The 21069-nt window shown below is 40.5% G+C and overlaps 1 long non-coding RNA gene across 1 annotated transcript in view; it reads right to left on the minus strand.

Moving 5' to 3' along the window:
- LOC138795751 (uncharacterized) overlaps positions 1–20601 on the minus strand; it is a 110300-nt gene extending 89699 nt beyond the window's left edge. Inside the window, exons 1-4 of the long non-coding RNA XR_011363669.1 lie at positions 20542–20601; positions 17619–17683; positions 16361–16441; positions 7302–7452 (exon numbers count right to left, since the gene is read on the minus strand). This is a non-coding gene — a long non-coding RNA (uncharacterized lncRNA). The remainder of the gene's footprint in view (positions 1–7301; positions 7453–16360; positions 16442–17618; positions 17684–20541) is intronic.
- Between the last annotated feature and the right edge of the window lie 468 nt (positions 20602–21069).

A 21069-nucleotide genomic window follows, 5' to 3' on the forward strand; every position in this document is an offset into this window, starting at 1 on the left:
TTAAGGTTGTGTTCACACAGTGTGGCTATCCTGTGTTTTTCCATATTTGTTTCCACAATTGTTCAGACATTGCTGCAATAATCACAGTAAAATAGCGTAAAAAAAAAAAAAAAAACACAGCAAAACCACAGTGTTTTAACACAGGTTGAGAACCCAGCTTTGGGCCACATTCACGCATTCTCTAGATACGTAGATACGGTCCATGCACGGACTCTATGCTACTGCCCAAACTTCCGAACTCCTGACATTGTCAACTGTTAAATCTTATGCTACTGTTCTGACACACTATGTCAGTACAGTAGCACTGAGAATTAACAGTTTCCTGTAGGTCCCGTTAAGCCAATCAGTGTACAGCCCTATTGCAGTCACTAATTGGCTGGGCGGGACCTTTGGGAGCTGGGAGCGTCAGATTCAGCCAGAGCGTGGACCAGGTAAAGTATGCTCCAGGCGGTGGTGGGTTAAGGGGGGCAGCATTTTCATACTTGCAGCGGGATGACAATCTCATTGAAAATGACAGTTTGGGATCAGCAGCAGATTTTGCTGCAAACTCGCAACGTGAATCTGCTGCGCATTCATCTTGTGTGAATATAGCCTAAATGGAGGTTTCCATTACAGTGGTACCTTGGTTCTCGAACTTAACTGATTCCGGAGGGCAGTTTGAGAATCGAGCAGTTTGAGAACCGAGCAGTGTCTTCTCATAGGAAATAATGTAAATGTGTTTAATTGGTTCCAGCACCAACCAATAATTACCTACAGTACTATTATATTGCATTGAAAAGTCCCTACAGTACGTTACAGAACAGCATTATACTGTACAGTACATTATACACAAGAAACATTCAACAGAACCAGCAATTATAGTACAGTAGTCACCAACTCCTCACTCATCCTTTACTGTATAGTGCCCCCCCACCCCAGCACTGGAAAGTATGGGAGATGATGGCGCACTGACTGTACTACTACTGTACTGTATATGCTCTCCAGCAGTATTCTACAGTACAGCATGGGAGATGGTGGTGCACTGACTGTACTACTACTGTACTGTATATGCACTCCAGCTATCTTACAGAGTACCGTACTGTATGTAAAGCCTCTCCAGTGCAAAACTCACCAGGTATAACCCACCATCCATGCTCGCAAAAACGTTCAGATACCAAGAACTTCAAGACTGGGGGCCCAAAAAGAGTTTGAGAACCGAGCAAGAGTTTGAGAACCAAGCAAAGCAAACTTTTCTTGAAAATACAGTTTGAGTTCCAAGCAGTTTGAAAACCGAGGTACCACTGTATATGGTAAATCAGACTTTTATTGAGGTACAGTGGTACCTCGGTCATTGAACTTTATTGGTTCAGGAAGGCAGTCTGAGAACAGAGCAGTGTTTTCCCATAGGAAAAAATGTAAATGTGTAATGTAATTGGTTCCAGCACCCACCAATAATTACCTACAGTACAAATTTATTACATTGAAAAGTGCTCAGTATAATCACTACAGTACAGAGCAGCACTATACTGTTCAGTTTATATAAAACAAGAAATATTCAACAAAACCAGCAACTATAGTACAGTAGTCACTAACTCCTCACTTATCCTTTACTGTTTAGAGTTGCCCCCCCCCCCCTCCTTCACACCCCAGCACTGTAAATATGGGAGATGGTGCACTGACTGTACTACTACTGTACTGTATTTGCACTCCAGCAGTCTTATACAGTGCTGTACAGGATGGGAGATGGTGGTGCACTGACTGTACTACTACTACTGTACATGCACTCCAGCAATCCTACATAGTGCTGTTCTGTATGTGAAGCATCAGTGCTAAACTCACCGGGTACAACCCACCATCCACGCTCGTAAAAACGTTTAGATAACGAGCAAAGTTTGAATTCTGAACGTTACTTCAAGCTAAATATTTGTTCAAATACCGCGGTATTCAAGACTGGGTGCCCGAAAAGTGTTTGACAACCGAGCAAGTGTTTGAGAACCAAAGCAAACTTTATTTGAAAATACTCTTTGAGTTCCAAGCAATTTGAGAACCGAGGTACCATTGTATTTGTAAACAGTCAAATACTTTCCCATTTGGCGGCAATAGATGGAGTATTCTGATTAGATGTAGATTATACTGTACATAAGCGACACCACATGGTCAAGCACATAAGAAGCACAACAAATCCTCTCATAGACTGTAGATAGAGTGATATTCCTGCCGAGATACCAATTACCTTTCCATAGTATATCCTTTCTAATCAAATCAGAAAAAGAATGAAGGTTCACCTGCATGTAAAATTGACAAAGCTTGGAAATATGTTTATCTAATATTCCCATGGGCCTATGGACCATGTCCACCAGGAGAGGCCGGTGTTCTTTCAGTAGGAGGAGGGGGGGACAAAACTCCAAGACTCATGAATACTCCTTATAGGCTATCTGAAAACTGTTTCTCTAAACAGACAACCACTGTAATGTATGATCAGCTATAAAAAGCCAGATGTCTCTCTCCAATCAATTTTTGCAGTATTGAACAATTCTTATAGTTCTGAGCATTTCACAGCACAACATTAAGATTTGGATGTTTAAGACCAGCTGGATCTATTAACCCCTTAATGACCAGGCTCAAAATCTGACCTGTGTCACTTTATGCGCTTATAGCTCAGTGATGCTTTAACATATGCTAGTAATTCTGAGATTGTTTTTTCGTCACATATGGTACTTTATAATAGTGGCAAAATTTGGTCACTGTCTTGTGTGTTTTATTGTGAAAAACATCAAAACATCATGAAAAATGTAAAAAATTTGCACTTTACGAACTTTGAAATTCTCTGCTTCTATAAAAAGAAAGTCACACGACATAAATTAGTTAAGAAGTCACATTATCAATATGTCCTCTTTATTCTAGCTTCACTCGTAAACATATTTTACTTTTTTTAGGGTGTTAGGGGACTGCATGTAGAAATGTATCAGCAAATTATCAAGTTTTCATGAAATTTCCAAAACTAATTTTATTTAGGGACCAGTTCTTTTTTTAGGAGGCTTGAAACTACCCTTTTTAAAGAATTAATCTAGGGGTAAAATGAGCATTTTGATCCTACAGGGGCTGGAGAAAAGTATTCACCATTAGGCCGGAAAAAAATGGAAAATAGAAATTTTCCAATAATATATTTGTTTAGATTAAAGTATTTGATTTTCACAAGCAACATGAGAGAAAACGCACCCCAAAATTTGTAAAGCAGGTTCTTCTGAATACAACGGTACCCCATATGTGGGCATTAACCACCGTATGGGCACACAGCAGGGCTCAGAAGGGAAGGAGCGCCAATTAGCATTTCTAGTTCAGATTTTGCTAAAGAAGTTTCTGAGCGCCCCCAAAAGTCATCCCATTTTGGAAAGTACACCCCTCAAAGAATTCATCTTGGAGTGTAGTGAGCATTTTGACCTTACAAGTATGAGAGAAAAGTATTCAAAATTAGACCGTAAAAATGAAAAAATTAAAATTTTCCAATAATATCTTTGTTTAGTTTGAAATTTCTCAATTTCACAAGAAAGAGGAGAGAAAATGCACCACAAAATTTGTACCGCAATCTGGGTTGGTTACCGGCAATCTGGGGTGGTTACTGGCAATCTGGGGGTGTTTACCGGACAAACTGGGGGTGTTTACGGACAAACTGGGGGTGTTTACTGGCTATCTGAGGTGGTTACGGACAAATTGGGGGTGTTTACTGGATATCTGGGGTGGTTATGGGCTACCTAGGGGTGTTTCCTGGCTATCTGGGGTGGTGATGGGCAATCTGGGGGTGTTTACTGGCTATCTGGGATGGCGACAGGCAATCTGGGGTGGTGACGGGCAATCTGGGGTGGTGACGGGCAATCTGGGGAGGTTGCGAGCAATCTGGGGTGGTTGTGAGCAATCTGGGGTGGTTACACGCAATCTGGGGTGTTACAGGCAGTCTGTGGCAATCATGGCTGGTTACGGGCAATCTGGGCTGATTACAGGCAATCTGGGGTGGTTACGGGCATTCTAGGGGTATTTACTGGCTATCTGGGGTGGTTATGGACAATCTAGGTGTGCTTACTGGCTATCTGGGGTGGTGACGGGCATTCTGTGGGTGTTCACTGGCTGTCTGGGGTGGTCCCGGGCAATCTGGGGGTGTTCACTGGCTGTCTGGGGGTGGTGACGGGCAATCTGGGGGTGTTAACTGCCTATCTGGGGTGGTCACGGGCAATCTGGGGGTGGTAACAAGCAATCTGGGGTGGTGACGAGCAAACTGAGGTGGAGACGGGCAATCTGTGGTGGTGATGGGCAATCTGGAGTGGTGATGGGTAATCTAAACGGTTAGAGGTAAACTGGAGTGGTTATGAGTAATCCGGGGTGGTTACAGATAATTCGGGGCACTTGACTTTGGTGACAGGGGATAAAACATTTCGGCAGCATTTGGAACAAGCGATCTGCGGTATATAGTATACACCACTGATCGCTGGTGGAGAGAATGGGGCTTTGATCATTTTTAGGAATCCATCACTGTGAACAGAGTCTGTTCACAGTGATGGCGGTGGCCATCTTGAATCTGATGGCCGCCCAGGGAGGGGAGGGTCAGTGACCGGGTCACTAGGGTTAATCCTGGGGAAGGGGGGGGGGTGGTACATGTTTTCATCTCCTCTCACCGTGGATTCATAGTGAGAAGAAATGAAAGCGTTCAGCTGCACCGGCAATGTCCGTTACCGGTGGCCGCTGTTATACTCTATGTTATACTATGTTATAATAACGGTGATTGCTGTTGCGGGGATCTGCCGGGACTGACACCACACTCTGCCCCAACCTCTCAGTTACCTCCAGTAGCTGAGAGGAGGGGGCTGTGGGCCTTACCGGCGCCGCTGCACTATTCTGCACCATCGCTGTAAAAAGCTGATGGCAGCAGAATAGAGCCCATTAGTGACTTCTGTAAAAATCTGTATCTGCGGTCACTAATACCATAATAAACGTATTCTCCGGGTCACTACGGTTACAGCGATACCAAAATTGTGTAGTTTTTTTTACTATTACCACTTTGGCACAATACAAACTATCTTCCTAGCAAAACCCCACAAAAACTGTCACCACATTGCAAGATCCATAGCGTTCTTGTCTTTTGTGCGACATAACAAATATGTATAGGATTTGTGTTTTTGATCTGTTTTATGTAATGTTTTATTGGGTATAGGGAATGTAATGCAATTTTATTATTGGGGGGGCTGGGGGGGCTGTGTTGTGTTTGGTGCAAATTTTTTTTTTTACTTGTTTTACTTTTACACTAGTGTACATTACTGTACACTAGTGTAAATACTTTGATCACTCATACAACACACTGCACTACCTAATGTAGTGCAGTGTATTGTATTAGGCATCATGCTGACAGGCATTCAGCACGGCCATGCCTGTCAGCATGAGGCATCCCCAGGGTAAGCCCGGGGCCTTTATTAGGCCCCCGGGATCACCATGGAGTCATCGGGGACCGGATGGCACTGCGGGACGTCGCGTTCACATGAGAATGACCGCGGCGCCGACCGGGACCCACAGGAACCCGTTAGATGCCGTTGTCATGATTTAACAGCGGCATTTAACGGGTTAAACTACCCGGAGCGGAGAATCAGTTTCGGGGGTGGGGGTCAGTTGTCACAGTGACCCCCCACTCTGCCGCTGCAGGGGGGCGGCAGTTTATTCCGATGCATCCGTCACTAAAAGGCGTATGCTTTAGAATTAAGCCTATTAGTGGCCGCCGTTAAAAGACTTCCTGTTCTGTCTGTGGTGATAAGAATTGAATGTAAATGCGCAGTAGCTTTACACATGTGCAGTGAAGGGAAGAACCTAACAGCCATAAGTATAACATTGATTTAAACACGGAAAAAACAAAAAAACTAAGAGAGTCTTGTATATTGCAAAACTGCTTGCGATACAACCCCTGTTCAATTAAAAAAAAAAAACGGTGACAGTCCTTTTGTATTCATGGAACAAATCAAGGAAAAAAACATTTATTGCAAAAGTGTCCATAGCCTTTAAAGGGGTTATCCAGCGCTATAAAAACATGGCCTTTTTCCCCCTACTGTTTTCTCCAGTTCAGGTGCAGTTTGCAATTAATCTCCATTTACTTCAATAGAACTGAGTTTCAAAACCCCACCCAAACTGAAGACAACAGTAGGGGGAAAGTGGCCATGTTTTTGTAGCGCTGGATAACCCCTTTAAGTATAGTAAAATACACTTTTGCTGACTGGCAACAGTTAATAAGCCATTGTTTATGGCTGTATCTTTGTTATTATGCATCCTCCTTTAGGTACACAGTGGTGTCCTGCTATGAATGAAAAGTTGAACTGTTTGCATCTGCCCTATATGCAGGCACCATATGAGGAGCTGAGCAAGTTGAAATATAGTTTTGTGAAGAAAAATTTGTATAACTTTATTTTCTCTATTCCTGCCTGTGCTCACCATGGCCTTATGAGTCCAGTCAGCATGGGTGAATGAGCACACAGAGATATTTGTCAATCACTCATGACTTATATGTAAACCCAGTGAGCTAGGGCAGGATGTCAGACCATGTATAGAGACAAGCAGAATAAATTAAATTGTGGAGAAATATGAGATTTTCTATGCCATAGTCCTACACAAAACCATTTGGTTTAAATCTAATTTGGGGTCTGTAAATAATGTTCGGAGGGGTATTTTGAAACTGATGACCAATTAATAACTTATATCAGATTGGTGGGGGGTTGACTTCTTGCATCCCCACTAGTAAGTGGACTGAAGAGTTAGGCACAACCACCAGATAATGTATGGTCATATACCTGTCAGAGCGCCAAAGGCTCCATAGTTGGCTGATCAGTGTGGGTATTGGGGCATGTCATTGACCTGGTATTGATGGCCTAGGGAGGTTTTATTTGCATTTACATTTGTATTAATTAACATGGGGCAGTCATAATTGGACAACCTTTTTTCAACAAGTCATCCCCAGAACTACTGATATTCAAAGACAAACAAGTTCAACTGGTATTTGTTCAGCGGGTACATCAAGTTGGAGAATACGGCGCATACCACACTATGATTCTAGTTGATGTCTGATTTTACATTCATACAATCATTATAATAACTGTCTATAAAACGTTATTTACTAAAATCCGAACAATCCCTTAAATGGAAGTTTGGAAAGCATACTGATAGTTATGATTTGAGGCCCTCTGGTGGTAACTCTAGAGAATAGCATAATATTGATAATAAGTACAGTATAATAGAATTACACATAAACCATAATGTCAGCAACAACCACCAATAAAATGCTCATCTCTACTTACAGGAGTGCTGCCATCCGAAAACGTATTCATGCTGATAGAGCTGCTCAGTTTGTCGGAGGACATAGAGGATGGGGATGGACTGCGCTTTTCCATACAGTTTGTAGGACTGGAATCCTGACGCTGAAGGTAATCTCTCCATGCCCGTTGTATACTAAATAGAGTATATAAGAATTAATAAAATAATGATACATATTACATTACATATCAACATATCAAACATTTTCACAAATACCAGCAAATGTGTTAGAAAATGTATACCGGTAGTATGACTTCATTAAAGTGTACTGGCCAGTAGATAATAAAAACTTTAAAGTGTCCCTTAGATCCTTATGTGTAGTACATGTGAAGGTAATCCATTTATATTGCAGACCTTTCCTTTTTACTACTCCATTAAGAACCCTTTCACACATCTACATATTATGTCCATAGTTGCAGACAGAATGCTGACCCATAAAATTCTATGGCCCCTTGCACACATCTGTAGGTGGATCTATGTTGGGACCATTACCCCCTATATAATAGGATCACCGATTCTTAATTAGGGGTCTGTGCAATCGTAGACAGTTACAGATGCACATTAGTGGACAACTCTGTGTACTATCCGTTCCTTTACTAAATGTAGGTTTATCATCCATTTATTCATTTTTTTATATTCATTTACAGTACTTTTATAAAGTTTTTAAGTTTTTATTGTTTCATTCTTTGTATTATTTGAAGTATCCAGCAGTAAATCTTTTCCGTGTGCACCAGAGGGCAGCCTTTACAAGCATAACAGACACCATCCATAACTAGGAAAAAGAACATGTTCAGTTGTGCTCAAAAGTTTACATACCCCCAGCAGAATTTTTGATTTCTTCTTCTTTTTTCAGATAATATTAACGATAATACAAAAAACAATCCTGGTTAGTGGTTGGGTGAAGCCATTTATTGTCAAACTACTGTGTTTTTCTCTTTTTAAATCATAAACATCCAAATGACCCTGATCCAAAATTTTCATACCCCAGTTCTTAATACTGTGTATTGCCCCCTCTAAAGTCAATGACAGCTTGAAGTCTTCTGTAGTAGTTGTGGATGAGGCTCTTTATTTTCTCAGATGGTAAAGCTGCCCATTCTTCTTAGAAAAAAAACCCCAGTTCCTGTAAATTCCTGGGCTGTCTTGCATGAACTGTGCATTTGTGATTTCCCCAGAGTGGCTCAATGATATTGAGGTCAGGAGACTGAGATGTCCACTCCAGAACCTTCACTTTGTTCTACTATAGCTAATGTAAGGTCGATCATGACAACCAAAAACATAAAAAATGACCCTTATCAAGAGTTCACATACCCTGGTGATTTTGGCCTGATAACATGCACAGAAGTTTACACTAATTGACAAATATTTCATACATAAACGCCCCAAAAAATGGTTTAGGATGCAAAGAGAAAACCCACAAATAACGTCAGCTTAAAATACAGGACTCTCGGATAAAGACTAGCGGTGTGGCTGTTTCAAGATGCACAATAAGGTACTGTAGCACTTAAAGAAAAATGGGCTGCATGTTTGAGTCACCATAAGAAAGCCATTATTGAGCAAATGTCACAAAGTATCTTGCCTACATCACGTCAAACAGCACAACTCTCAAAACTTCTGGAACAAAGTCATTTGGAGTGATGAGACTAAAGTCAAACTTTTTGGCTATCACCATATGGCTGGGTTCACACACAGTATATTTCAGTCAGTATTTGGTCCTCATGTCAGGTCCTCATAGCATGACAACGATCCAAAACACAAGGCCAAGTCAACCTGTCATTGGCTACAGCAGAACAAAGTGATGGTTCTGGAGTGGCCTTCTCAGTCTCCTGAACTCAAGATCATTGAGCCACTCTGGGGAGATCTCAAACACGCAGTTAATGCAAGACAGCCCAGGAATTTACAGGAACTGCAGGCTTTTTGCAGAGAAGAATGGACAGCTTTAACATCTGAGAAAATAAAGAGCTTCATCCACAACTACCACAAAAGACTTTAAGCTGTCATTGATGTTAACTGGGGTATGTAAACTTTTGATGAGGGTCATTTGGATGTTTTTGGTTGTCATTATGATTTAAAAAGAGAAAACACAGTAGTCTGACAATAAATGGCTTCACCCAACCACTAACCATGAGTGGAAAGTTATCATTCATATTCTTCTGGGGTATTTAAACGTTTGAGCACAACTATATACTGTATATGAGCTGGTGCTATGAAGTTAAATTCCATATTTTTAGGATAGGAAATGTATGTATGACAAGGAGGATTGGTTCTGTTCTACTGGTAACAACCATAAGCATCAAGGGGCCCCACCGTGAAAACTAAAATGGGATTCCAGCATCTCCCCTGACCTATTTACAAGTTATATAATGGCCAGACACAGGGTTTCTTCTCCTGTATTGTGCAAACATGACAGCTTCTCCTGAAAAGTTACATTACGCTTGAAATATAATATAGAACTGAAATAAGCATCATGCAAGAGGTTGTTTGAGTGTTGGCATCCCCTATAAAAGAAGCCAATGCAGACTAAGGGTATGATCACACTGAGCACAGGTGGTGGATTTCCACTGCGGAACTCTCGTTCACAGTATGCCGCCTGCCCCAATGTGACACTGCTTCTCTATAGGAGAGCTTGCACGCCTATGCACTTGTTGCTCTCTGCTCAAAGACTTGACATGTCAATTCTTTGTGCGGAAAGTGGGGGAGCGGAGGCGGCAAGCCCTCTCACAGAGAATCAGTGTTACACGGAGGCAGGCGGGATTTTGTGTCAGGGAATTCCGCCACATTTGCTCAGTGTAAACATACCCTTAGGTAAAAATAGATGTTTAATGCTTAATGGTAATGATTCTAATGTAGGGCACACAAGCTTCCTGGTTGCAGCTTGCTAAACATTTGACTATTCCAGATTATAACTTTTAAGGATGGATTCACACCCAGTGTTTTTTTTTTATTTAAATAAAACAATAAAAATGCTATATTCACACTTGGCTTCTTTTGGCTAAAAACTGCTGCGGCCAAATGTTAGCTGGGAGTCAATAGGCAGATACAGTAAGGAACATCATACCCACATGGCGATATGGGCAATTTTGCCTTGCTTCAGTGGTGTTTTGGGGCTCAGAGGCATGCTTACTCAGGATATATGCAGCAGGCTTAGGATATGGCATTGTTTCAAGAAAAAGTGGTGTTTTTTCTACTAGAGACTTCTATAGGTAGGAAAAAATGTTGGGGAAAAACACAATGGGGAGATTTATCAAACTGGCGTAAAGTCGAATTGTCTCAGTTGCCACTAGAAACCAATCAGATGCCACCTTTAATTTTCCAAAGAACCTGTTATGAATGAAAAGTGGAATCTGATTGGTTGCTAGGGGCAACTAAGACAATTCTACTTTACACCATGTTTGATAAATCTCCCCCAATGTGTGTTAGTTAATTTCTTTTCTCAGAAGTTCCTACCATGACTCAGCAGTACCCCTCCCTGGATACAAGCCTAGCACCACCAAACTCTCTTTAATCCCTCCCAAGTTGATGTCTCCTATTGCCTCAGTAGACCCCTCTCTAGTCTTACTATGGGCATTTCTTACACAACATCATGGGCAGCGTTTTGCAATCTATTCTTTTCAAGAGCTACCTTAGCTTCCAAGTGGTAACACATTTCTAAGTCAGTTAACCCTTTGCTTTCTATGACAGTCTCCAGGCATTAACCAGTAATTTCCAGCGGACAATTCATGGGTCCCCCAATAGCACATCATCACCACAGGCCCCTTTTAAAATCCAGCTCACTCTAATGATAGAAAAACACTTAAAACTCACCACTTTCACGATAGATAGATCCCTTTAAACATCCTGCAAACAATACTCCCTGTGTCACAAACTGGCTTCCAGTTCACTGATGGAGCTCCAATGGACAGGTTCCATGTCAGTTTTACACAGGCCAATCACCACTTGGTGTCTACCGCATGCCCCTCCTAGCTGTGTTGTGGTGCAGTGCACCAGACTCACAGGACAAATGGCAACATTAATGTCAGCATTGTGTCTGTACACTGGGACCAAAATTATAATTCCCTTTGGTACCATAATAAGACATAGCAGTATTGCTGCCTGCACTTCCAGCAACACGGGTGCAAATAAATTGTCTAATACAATATCACAGGAACACAGTATAGCACACATACATATACGGAATGTATATAATATATGGCTACAACAGCTAAACTGTAAATTAGTTCTGAGCAGTCTCCTAAGAACTAGTCTCCTAAAGTGAAACAAGTAGTCTGCTCACCTGGAAAGAGAATATATGTCCACCGCCCCCTCCTACAAGGATCATACCTTCAGACACAGCTACAGTCTCATTTCCATGACTGCATGTGAATATTTAATTTATTTTCAGCAGAGTACTATAAACCAAGAAACACAATTATGTAAATGAGGACAATTTCTCGTTATTGGTCTGGTTGAACACTAAAATAGATAACAGCTGAACAAAACAATCCGAAGAAGTCATTTATGGCTATCCTCAATTTAGAACAAAACTATCTCCAGGAATTGATTTCAGAACAATGATTCACTACTGGGGAAACACAATATCAATATGTGTTTGGAAGAGATAAACAAGAAGGAAACTTTTAAATACTTAAGTGCTTTAAAGTTTTGCACTTTTATTGTACCAGAAATAAGCTGTTAGATAGAAAACTTCATTATATTAGAGACTCTTAAGGGAATTTTAGTAAATAATAATTAGGTAAAATTGATCTAAATTGTGGACAATTACTGTGCTTAATGCCACTTAAAAAGAGTCACAGAGCAACAAGAAGCTATGCCAAGCCAAATTGATAGCAATGACCACCATAGTTGGTGTGGTGGCAGCAAAAACCTGTCTGCTCACATAGGAACAAATATGTCCCATAAAGAACCCAACCTAATGCCAGGGCACCAAATGAACAAGGTCACCACATAACATTTATCAAAACCTTTTTTAGCTAATGCATTTCGGCACAAACATTGTGCCTTTTGGATGATTTGCGTTCAAGGGGTACTAATTCCCCTTAAGGAGAGTCTGTCATAAAGACGTGTGGAGACTTACAAGCCATTGCTGCTTCACTGAAAATTCTGGGAAGAAAGGATATGCAAAATAGCTCAATGAGAGGTCCCATAAAGTTAAGTCTCCATCTTTTAAGAAGTCTCAGAACATTGACTGGGGATATTATGCCAAGCCAAGCAATCTCTCCAAAAGGAAAGACTTCCTATCTGCAGACAGCATATCCTTTCTAGTGGAATCCCTAGTGGAGCAGCAATGGCCTGTAAGTCTCTACACGTCTTTATGACGGATTCTCCTTAAGCAGAATTAGTACCTCTTGGACCCATGTCAATGGACCTCTCACTAGCCAGCCAACACCCTGCTCTGCACTGAAGAGAGGGGCAACCACCCCGAAACAGCTGTCTGCAGATGGGAAATCTTTTCTTTTGGAAAGATTGTTTGGCTTGGCATAATATCCCCAGTCAATGTTCTAAGACTCCTTGATAGAGTGAGTATTGACTTGAAGGGACATCTCTTTGCCTAAGAGGTGTGAGAGCTATTTGCATATACTCATTTGGCAAATCCTCATTTGGCATTTTCTCGTTTAAATATGTTGGTCACTTCTTTGACAATTTATAATGATATGCCACTTACATACTGTCCTAATATAGTTCTGATTAGTTTTGAAAAAAGAAGCAGCTCCACCTCCTCAATCCCCCATCCTTCTGATCCGCCTGTAAGGCTCTCATTTCCATATCATGGCAACCTTTGAAGAATCATTAGATCATAAAGCCTCCTTCATAGGAATACAATGTCCAGAAGAACCCCTCATGTAGGAGCATCACAGTATAGGAACAGGTCCATATGGCATTAAAATATTGCGCCATTTGGCTAGTACATGCGATCAGTGAATAGACTGACCATATACATACTAACATTATGGGGGAGATTTATCAAAGGGTGTGAAATTTAGACTGGTGCAAACTGGCCACAGCAACCAATCACAGCTCCTCTTTCCTTTCACCAGAGCTGGAAGCTGAGCTGTGATTGGTTGCTGTGGACAGTTTGCACCAGTCTAAATTTTACACCCTTTGATAAATGTCCTCCAACAGTTTGTTATTTATGAGGGGAGCCCTATTCTTCTTTGATTGTAAGATAGGGAGCAGTGCTAAAATGTTGTACAAGGTCTGTTATTTGCTTGTATTTTATATCATCTAACTACAATGTGGGCAAAATATCAATAACAATCATCATAATCGACAGCCACATAAAAAGATGAGAACCGATCACATTATATTCTGCATCTTCTCTTTAATCAGGTTATACTTTTTCTTGTTTAAACTCCAAACGCAGGTGCAGACTGCATCAAAAAGACATATCTGTCTGGCTCAGGATAGGATCTCGATTTTCTCTCAAATCAATAAAGCTATAACAACACTAGCAGGTAATTCCTACAGAGAATGGACTCTTCTGGAAGCAGAGGGAGGCTGAACCGCAGCCAGAATGTCTTGTCTGATACTGAAGCTGCCGCACTTGATGATTTCATTTTCATTATAAAGAAGTAAATATGTCCTGCATCAACACTGTGCCCATAGGGAACAGGCTACAGTTAACCTTGTCCTTTTGCTGAGAGATTAGAAACACATAGAAACCACATCAATATTCCATGCACTGACATCATTAAGGAATCATCTTAGATGCCTTTATCTATATTTTATTATTATACTATAAATCACTGATCCATCCACGTGAATGACCATCATACTGGACAGCAATACAATTCTCTTACAAAATCATTTGGTGGCGTTATGTGAAGTAGGACTGTGTTATTATATACTGGTACCTGAAATATGTTCCCATGTAATGAGACTTGAAAAGGGAGAATTTAGTGTCACACAGCCCTGCTCATCATCCAGAGGGAGGCCAGGGTATTGATTTACTCTCTGATGGATTACTGCTAATGGATAATGATGATGGAAAGGGGTTGTGGAAGTGGCCTATCAGAGTCTAAACATTTCATTTACTGTAAAGTGATGATATTCCTGCTATTTTTTAATGTTGCCTGTCAGCCGCTGTGCTACAAATACACCTCGCCTGTTACCATAAATCTCTAAAGGTGATGTTTGTAGAAGGGAAGTGCTAAATGTGCAATTTCAAGGTTGACATCACAATAGTTGTTCGTCTTATGTTAACACTGCTATTTATTAACACTAATAATCTTAATTTGACAACTACTGCAAAAGCAAAGCAAAATAAACAAGCAAACTACACATATAATTTATTTGCAGAAATAATAGTCACGACTGTTCCCCGCTCAATGATCCTAATAAAAGAAGATTTACCCGTAGATTTAGTGCTTTGGTAAGTGTCATGTTTGAATGTAATCTGGAGTTATGTTCAGCTATGGTTCTGGTCCAGTAAATGTGCTATGTTTATGCCCATTTTGAGAAAATAAATGACCATTTGTGTGCATTGGAACTACTCTGCTTGAGTTTTTTATATTATGGTGTGTGGCTTGAGCAGCAATCATGGGAACAAGTCTGTGGCAAGAATAAAAAACTTCTTCTCCCTAGCAAGCAGTCCTAAGCAATAACCAGCAATCTGCTAAATGTAAGAGGGGAATTTTCTTTACATATTACTGAATGTTTTGAAACACCTTCATTGAAAGTCATTAAACATTTAATACTCATTTAGTACTCATTTTTTGGAGTTTGTAGACATATTTGCTTTTGGAAGGAAGAACATTGTGAATTTGATGTCCTTGGTTTTCCGCAAGCTACCAAATTTATTGTGCAAAGGGAATGTATGGGATAATATGATTGATGGCCTATCCACAGGATAGGGCATCAATCTCTGATCAACTCTACCCAACAGCACTTATACTATACAGTGAATTGGACTAGAACCAGTTGGATCCATTCACCGTGTAATGGTAACACTGTGTAACTGCAGCTCAACTCCCATTCAAGTGAACAGGAGCTGAGCTGTAGTAACATAGGGCTAGCCACTATGAATGGGACCAACTGCCTTCTGCACTTATTACTGTATAGTGTGTGGCACCACATCATTCATGTGTCAGCATCCCAGTGACGGCAATTGCACAGTTCAAACGTTGTGGTGTCAACTTCTGGACACTCTTAGAGGGTCAATGAACAGGCCCAATAAGAGACTGCTTTAGGTTGTGCTTTCTGCCTGAAAATAGCAATATATCCATAATCATAGAAAGCAGAAAGACAGGCCATTCACCAATAAAAGCTGTGGCACCCGAGATGTACGTTCCTGCCTTGAAGAAATAAAGACAGTGCCCTGTCTTTCTGCTTTCTATTATCAATAATATTGGCTCATAAAAGCCCTTCAACATTTTTCAGTCCTGGTACAAATTATACTGGTGTCTGACTACTCCCACATGCACAAGTTCAACTTATAAAATCTAACATTCTTCTTTACACATGACATAGGGAGTATGGTAATCCATACCCCCAGTGAATCTGCTGCTGCCTTACTTACTAAAGCTTACTACTATGGCAGGACAATTCAGCAGAACCAGACAGCAAAAGCTGCAGGATTTATTTAATCCCCACTACTAGTCGTCATTGAGGGGAATTCCCCGCCAGTTTTGGGTTGTCTTGTCCTGTGGCAGGTCTTAAATTGCCACGTTTTGGAGATATAAATTTGCCAAGTTTGTTATTTTCAGTTTATTTTAATTTGATGTAGTGAATATAAAGCAGAAATATATGACCTCAACCACATGAATCTGCCCATCTACCACCCTATCTACAAGTGCAGAGAAGACGAGTGATGGGAAGAGGAATCATAACATTCTTTGTATCATCATTTTTTATTCTCCATATTATATGCAAAACAAAGTAATTCACAAGCTTCAATCCAAATGTCACTGATTATTTTGTTGTTCATGTTGTCTAAGAATCAATAGAAGAAGCTGTTTGCAATCTACAGCAATTATATTTGGTTTTTAAGCTATTTTATGTTGTAGTGCCAAACAGCACCATACTGTCTGGAAAAACTGACTTTACTTACATTTTTACTTTGGATTCCAGTGGCTGCTGACAGTTAAGATATTTTTCAGTATTATTATCTATATCCATGTCTTCCTGGGCACTGTAGAAACATATAAAAATAGTTACAATATCATACTGCAATACTTGGTGCATCATTGGGACAGATGGTACTACAACACTAGGGGCATCATGGGGGTTATTTACAATACTATGGGCATCAGGAGGTTAATTACAATACTAGGGGCATGGGGGGTTAATTACAATACCAGGGGCATGGGGGGTACTTACAATACTAGAGGCATGGGGGGGGGGGTTAATAACAATACTATGGTTATCAGGAGGGGGTTAATTACAATACTATGGGCATGTGGGGGGTCAATTAAAATACTATGGGCATCAGGGGGTTAATTACAATTCCAGGGGTATGGGAGGGGGGGTACTTACAATACTAGAGCCGTTTTATTCCTCCTAGAAACTTATGAATAATTTGACAACTGGGCTTTTCCATTCAACTCTGAAAGTGTTTGTCTCTGTGCAGCCTGTGAATCAGAACTAATTTGACAGTATCAGACTGTGTCGGGGCAAAAATACCAAGGGGAACACATATGAACCTTGTGCCTTTGGCATGCGCCAGGGAGAAGGTGAAGATTCGCTCATTCTCCCTGGCGTACGCCTGCCGTATGCCCCGCTTGCTTAATGGGCGGGCAGAAGGGTTGCACAGCAAGGTGGGGAGGAGGTGTGGCCTCCACACCTGGAAGCAGGTGTAGATTTGTTGTGCTGGGCGCAGTGCTGGCTGGATTTACTAAGAGGTGTGCGCCTCTTAGTGAATCCGGCCAGAGAAAATGTGCGGGGTCCAATTTAAAACCGATGTACTCATGCGCCAATCTTAATAAATGCCCCCCCCCAAGTTTCATAAATGTCTAGGAGGAATAACAGCAGTGGTACAATGCAGAGTTCTAGGAAAAAGAATAGAAATTTTAATTTAATAGAAAATACAATTCATTGCTAGACCAACATGTTAGGAGATGAGACAGGTCCTCTTAAAGGTGAAGTGCAGACTTTGATGACTTACTGTATCTCTAGGATATGCCATTAATGTCCATTTACTGATCACTGTCCTAACTTGTACCGGTGACTAGAATTAAGAAAAGCTTTTTGCCACTTAGTCTCTACTTGGCTTGCAATTATAGTCAGTGCCTAATGATGTGGTCTATGGAAATGTCCTTGGCTGAATAAAGCCTCATTACTGTGAACTTGAGTTGAAGAGTAAAGTTTACCTGTCTACAAAACAGGCCCCGTCGTGGATTTGTTCAAATGAGTGCTGAAGCCTCCCGACTTCTTCCTAGAAAAAGAGAAAACAATGGCAGTCTGGCGTATATTTATTAGAATTTTATGCAAATCTCAGTCTGACAATTGACCTTTATTGTAGGTTTGAAAAATAATGTATACATTTCCAGCAGGCGGGAAAAAAAACAGCATACCAAGAAATACACATAATCTGAAACCGCCTGCCAATACGTTTGACAGACAGGGATAGAAAGACAAGTAGAGATACATATCAATGTTGATTATTTTCCTGGACTGACCTTGTCAATAGTTAATTTGCCGCTTCGCCTTTACTCAATAACCCATTCAATACCACAACAGGATTAATAAGATAAACATATCTCTCCTTAGACTGTTATCTGTAGCATTATGGCAGATATATTCATTTAGAGCTGCTTTCCTATAATTGCTCCTTAACCCCACTCTCCTTACACTAGTCTTTGTGGCTAATCCATTTGTCCCTTAATAAAGAGCTGGAGCAGAATTCAAAAACAGAGACGTCTGACAAGTGGGTTTCCTTGCACCATTCAAATTATTCTTTTCATATTAAAATGTCTGCATACATCAAGATATTCTCGGTCCCTTCAGAACATCTGAGTGACAATGGGATATGACTGGCAGCCAGAGAAAGATAAATGGTGCCTTTTTGAACTCTGGAATGCTTGAGGCATGAATATTTTGTTGGGTTTAATGAAGTAAAATCAGAAGAAAATATTGCTTTTGCTTTATTATGTGCATTTTTGCTTAAAGGAGAAGGATATGGTCCTTGGTTATCTTTCATTATTATAAGCATTGCCTTTTCCCTCTGAATACTGATAGTAATCACCCATCAATGAACACTAGAGCCTATACAACTATTCAGGTGGGTTCTTAATCTTCCACTGTGCTCAAATAGCCTTAAGGCAAAACTCAGTTGAAAAACATTGAGTTTCAAAATTTTTTTTTTTTTTTTTCCTCCACTTTGATTCCATACAGGTATAGTATGGCTGCATTGTAGTATCCATTTTATATGGTGCTAAGGTGAAATAAGTCAGGGTTTGGTAAATTCCTGGAGTCAAGTAGCCAAAACACTAAAATTACTAGTGACTAATGCTATCTATACAAGTTCTTATTTCTAGCTACTGAAAAAAGCCGTTTCATTGAGTGGTCAAAGTGTCTTTTAAAGCCGGCAGTAATTTGTTCACCACTGATCTAATATTATGTATTATGTAAACCTATTGAACTACACAGAGTGGTTCAGGTGTGCGATGTATCAAGTGTTTAAGGGAATTACTGTTTCATCATAAAGGGGTTATCCCACTAAATGGAGAAAAAGGAATAAATCCCTGAAGTAATACATGCCATTATTTTGACATTATCCGTGTGAAAACATATGCCACCCTTTTTAGTTCATTTCTTGCCTCTTTGCAGAGCTAGTCTCTACACTTTTTGTACCAGTGTGATCATGTGACAAGGAAGCATCTGCATTTTCCAGGAGTACATTGCAGTCGGGCCTTTTGTAACTCCATAGATACCATGGCTCACTTTGCTTGTGTCCCTCCACTGACCTGCATGGAAGGTAGAAGGCCACACACACTTTCTTCTCCACTATACTAACCATTTTATCCTTCTTACTATTTGTGCTTTATACACTTCCTATATGCTTCTATAAATTATTACTACACAGAGATCCATTATCTCTCTCTAAGGCTATGTTCACACAACGTTTTTTCAGCTTCGTTTAAAATGACGTCCGTTATTTTGAGTCTAAAATAACTGACGCTCGAAAATCGGCCGCCTTTTCTCTATTTTTGACATTGTGTGAACATAGCCTAAAAGTGATCTATTTCTATACATTTCTAAATATAGTTCTGTATTCTCTCTTTTTACACATGCAGGTATAAAAGCTGGTATAGGTTTCAGTATCATTTTTCCCCCAAAAAAATTATAAATGCGACGCACGCAGAGGTCGCGCCCCCTCTGCGTGCTGCCGCACCCCCGTAACACCCCCTCTCCGTCCTATTGGAGAAGTTGGCACAGATCAGCCAGATGCAGAAAAATATATTCGCAGATAGACTATTTGCTAATATTTTTTTTCGCCGATTAGGCCCATCTGCGCCTAAAAAAGTCATTTTTGCCTTTTAATAAATGTCCCCCTATATGTTTAGATAGTATGAGAAACTTCATGCATTTTTTGCATCAATGTGATTTACAATTTTCTTTCTTCAGGCACAAAGGGATACCCTTTAATTTGGACACATTTATTGACTTCTATTATTTATTAAAGGTAACTTTATGCATCTTTTTACTTTTTGCAACTTTTTTGTGACTATTTGCTTAGATGCATTTACTTTGGCAGTGCTAGATTTTAATTAATCAGTTACAAGATATTGGAACAAAATATACACCAATCCTCATTAGTAGAGTCATACACATTAGATTCCTTAGTAAATGTCCCCCATACTGTGATTTGTGTTGTATAAGCCTATGTTCACAAGCTGTACAAACAACGGCCGTTCCACAGTGAACATCTGTTGATTTTTTTAAGATAATATTTTTTTTTAAATTTTGTTTTTCATGTTATCGGTACAACAAGCTAGAGCATGCCTGCAGTTTGTCAGACATACTACTGAAGACCGAGTAGATACGTAAAGCCTATGGTTCCACTCTCCAACTGATATTGGCTGCTTATGCTTATGGATCATAAGGGACTTATGTTAGAGGACCTTTGTAGGTCATGGTACCCTCAAAATCCTCAATGTACCCTGTAATTTTTCTGTTAGGTACCATTTGGTGGTCTTGTAATTCCATTTTATCAATGTGTACCACTAAGAATGGTCTCCATTTTTTAAAGAAAAGCCCTGCTGAGGTTTCTTGCTTCTCATGGCTAATCACCTTTCAATATGAAATAGATGTACATATTGAGGGAGATTTATCAAAGATGGTGTAAAGTGAAACTGGCTTAGTTGCCCCTAGCAACCAATCAGATTCCACCTTTCATTTTCCAAAGAGTCTCTGAGAAATGAAATGGAATCTGATTGGTTGTTAGGGGCAACTAAGCCAGTTTCACTTTACACCATCTCTGATAAAAGGCCATTTCCCCCCGAGTTATGACGACATCCCGACTTGGGGGTAAATGTCGGTTCCAACTGATGGATAGCCAACTCAGCCAATCAGTGCCTGGGTCAGCATTCCACCACAGTCACTGACTGGCTGAGCGTGCTGTCAATCAGCCAGGTCGTGAGATTGACAGCAGAGGAGATCCTGGAGCCCAGCGGGAGTCCCAGGGCTGGTCAGAAGGCAGATCGCTGCCATTTGCAAAACCCCGCATGAGATCGAACTTCTCCTTTAAGGCTATTTTTACACTGCGTAAAACAACGGCCACTGTTTTGAATGTTCCCGTGGCCGATACTGCTACATCGG

This window comes from Dendropsophus ebraccatus, chromosome 6 (genome assembly GCF_027789765.1).
Source record: "Dendropsophus ebraccatus isolate aDenEbr1 chromosome 6, aDenEbr1.pat, whole genome shotgun sequence".
Lineage (NCBI taxonomy): Eukaryota > Metazoa > Chordata > Amphibia > Anura > Hylidae > Dendropsophus > Dendropsophus ebraccatus.